This window comes from Micropterus dolomieu, unplaced genomic scaffold, assembly GCF_021292245.1.
Source record: "Micropterus dolomieu isolate WLL.071019.BEF.003 ecotype Adirondacks unplaced genomic scaffold, ASM2129224v1 contig_14493, whole genome shotgun sequence".
Lineage (NCBI taxonomy): Eukaryota > Metazoa > Chordata > Actinopteri > Centrarchiformes > Centrarchidae > Micropterus > Micropterus dolomieu.
In genome coordinates this window covers 1-3,583 of record NW_025743479.1, presented here as the reverse complement: position 1 = coordinate 3,583, position 3,583 = coordinate 1, and the positions used below count along the sequence as shown (strand labels likewise).

General features: G+C 38.7%; 1 long non-coding RNA gene across 1 annotated transcript; it reads left to right on the top strand.

Moving 5' to 3' along the window:
- The first annotated feature begins 170 nt into the window (after positions 1-170).
- On the top strand, positions 171-2,937 carry LOC123966890. The gene is made up of 6 exons (XR_006824098.1): positions 171-210; positions 845-1,040; positions 1,121-1,259; positions 2,555-2,611; positions 2,726-2,782; positions 2,877-2,937. It is a non-coding gene; the product is annotated as an uncharacterized LOC123966890 (long non-coding RNA).
- The last annotated feature ends 646 nt before the right edge of the window (positions 2,938-3,583 follow it).

The following is a 3,583-nucleotide window of genomic DNA, read 5'->3' as shown; positions in this document are numbered from 1 at the left end:
CATTTAGATTATTTTTTTTTTACTTTTATAACATGATACTGAGATTTTTTATATTGATCAAACATGCTCGGAATACAAAGTTTCCAGTTCTGTGGCAGACGGATATGTGACTGCAGTCCGGTCCGCGCAGCAGTCTCCGGCTCTCACCTTAACTGTCTGAAGGCTGTCTTCGTCTCGTGTCACTGTCTCGCACTTGACAATCAAGGACTTGTAAGTATGTTGTAATATTGGTAATAATATAGTGAGTGATTCCCGAAATGTTATCATAAATTTTTTTTCGATAGTCGCAGTTGCTCCAGTCAAGTCATCAATCAAATGTGTTTTCCTCTAAATGGACGTGCTAGCTAATCAACTACTTAAGCTAGCTTAGTTTGCGCCAATCAGCCTCAAACCGGACTTTCTATGGCAAGCCGTTTTAACATTTACTAATTTAAACCGACTAAGTTAGTATTTTAATACTAACATTACTTATTTTTTAGATACTATTCCATTAATTACTAGTACTTATTCATTAGCAACTATATGCTTATTCTTTAGCTAACTTACTAGCTTGTTATTTGTCTTAATAGTACAACAGTAAAAAATAAATGTCATATTTACCTGTGCCCCTACTGTCTTAAGGCTGGACAGATACCGAAACTGAATTCAGTTATCAAACAGTCCGCACTGCATACATTATAAATGAAATATAGACTAATCCTTATTAAAGCTACAAAAGTTTTTTAGTCAAGAGCAGTGAGTCATTTTCTTCTTCTTGTTTTCTTTGTACTTTGTTTCATAGTCTTTCTTGACATCGCGGTTGTATATATCATTCATTTATTTATTATATTATTTTTTGTTGCAGTTTATGCTTTTCGTCAGAGCTGTGTGGAATGAAAATGGGAAGGAGATGGAGGGGACCATCCCTGATGCCTGGGTGAATGTTGCTGAAAAAACCCTTCGATGGCCAAAGACGAGGGCAAAATATTGTTTCGACAACCATGTGGCTCCGAAGGAGGATTGGGAAACTTTCCCATTGGTGAAAGTGAAATTTACCTCAGGTAACCTCTTATATTTTGATGCAATTCTGAGAAGTTATGTGATTATATAAGCTTTGATGACATGCATGCTGTCTTTGTAGAAAGTCTCCGTGAGTGTGAAGAACATGATCACACCAGCCATGCTGAACAATTAGAAGATGAAGATGAAGATGAAGACGGAGAGGTTGTAGTGCAAAAGAGAAAGAAAAAAAACTAAAACTTTTGAAGATTTTGTTGAAGGTATGTCCCCATCATTGGTTGACTAGTGAAAACATGCAAACTCATGTTACAATTGACCCTTTGCAGGGAGCTTGATTGACAGGTGTTACGGCCCTTGAGCCCTGTGTCTGTGTACTGCTGCTCGTCTGTGCCCTGCAGGTCCTGCCCTTCCCCCCTCTAATGTTGCAGCCAGGAGGCTAGGGTGCACACCTGTCCCCAGTTACAATCAGCGGGAGCGCAGGAGCCGGTATAAGGAGCAGAAAGCAGGCAGACTGGGTGTGGAGAGTGGGGAGTGCAGACGGCATGGTGAGCTGGGTGAAACGACAGTGCAGCAAGCGATAAGTCTGAACCTTGTGGTGGGGTTCACTCCCTCAGTGGAGGGAGGGCGAAATTCGTTATTGTATCCTGTGTTGTTTTCTCATTTGTGGCATTTGTGGGCGCTTCATTGTTTTTGGGAAGTTGTTTTTTGTAGACCCTCCCTGAGGGTACCTTAGCTTTTTTTTTCTCCTCATTGTAAATAAAACGCGTACGACCTGTAAAAGCTGTCTCCTGGCTTCCTTCAACCTGGAATGATTCTATTATTGTCACTAACCTCCTCATCCCCTGGACTTTCCACTGGAGGTTCGTAACAACAGGTGATCTGACCAATCATACTTTCGCCATCTGCCTTTTTCTCCGACAAAGCAGTCAGGAGAGATAGTAGATTAACATGGGATGATTTGAACTTGAGAAACGGAGTGTACTGACACCTTTCCGCGGTTAAAACAACATTCCTTTTGATGTTCATTCATGTTTATGCTAGAATGGAGAGATGATCGGTTCACGAGCAGCTTTAATTGATGCTCTACAGCAGGGGTGTCCAACTCAGTTCCTGGAGGGCCACAGCCCTGCAGAGTTTAGCTTCAACCCTAATTAAACACACCTGATCAGCTAATCAAGTCCTTATTTGAAAACTGCCTGTGTTTGTGTGTTGAAGCAGTGTTGGAACTAAACTCTGTAGGGCTATGGCCCTCAAGGAACCGAGTTTGACACCCCTGCTCTACAGCGATCTGTCACGACACATTAAAGAGCCACAAAATGATAATTACTGTTTACATTTATTTAAAAAATGACCACATTTGTAAGGTGAGACTTTGTTTAATATGTTTAATATCAAAAGTAACCTGGTCTGTCCTGTCTGTCAGCGTGTAGTCAGTCTCCTCTCTGCTCTGAGATGTGTTTTTAACTGTGTGAGAACATGAGAGCGGCATAGCTTGTTGGTACATGGCAACAGTAACTTGGAACAGTCAACTGTAACGTGTTTTTAATATTCAAAGGATCAGACCTGTCTGAGGCATCTGCTGAGGGGGAGGATAAAGAGGAGTGGAAAGGAGGTACAGAAATGTTGTGGCATTAATTTAATGTGCATTGAAAGGTTGCTTGTGCTTAATAACAAAATTAAGTAAACTGTAGGTTAATTTGTTTTATACCCCTTATTTACTGATAAGATGCCAGTCCTATAATTCCAGTCTTTCCCACCCCACCAATCAAAATTTCAAAAAATGGTGAGTTGTTGCTTAGATGACATGCACATTTTAACCAGATTAAAATTTTAAGTTATTTGTGATTGTATTAAACTATGTCTGTCTTTGTTGTCAGTGGGCCGTGACAGATCAAATAGTGGTGAGTAGAGCTGTCAATCTTCCAATTTAATACCATTCAAATTTCATTTTTCTTTTAATATTCAAATATTTGTTGCTCAAATGCAGCCTGTATTTCACTATTATGCATTGTTAACGCAGTAATGATACAATATCTAACAAGTGTATTGAAGCGGCTCTCTTGCAAAGGCTGGTGCTCAGTTAGCACAATTTAAGCATGTTCGAAAGCACAGCAGAAAAGATTTGTCATAAACTAACAATAGCGTTAAAAACTAGCAATAGTTGTTATCAAATAGTAACAAAAGAGCAGGAGAGAGTTTGTGACATGAGAAAAGCATTTTGTAATTTTAGGATTTAAATAGTACTGTTTTTTTTACTATTCAAATTATATTTGACATTAAGAATTCGTTCCAACTGCCCTGCTGATGAGTTTACTTTTTATTGTTACAATACCAAATCAGCATGCAGGTAATCACTACTGTGATCAAAAGATGTAAGAAAAAAATATCTAGTTGCAATTTTTTTGACTGATATTGCAATTGTGATATTGGAGGGAATGATAATTTTTGTATCATTACTCTCATTGTAAAATATTTAAAAGATTTTAAGGAGGAGGATCTGTACCAAACAAAGATTTTCCCTTTACACTGTAGGATACGATTTGTAGGCCAGGATGTCTCTGCAGCATCACAATACTTTATTTTA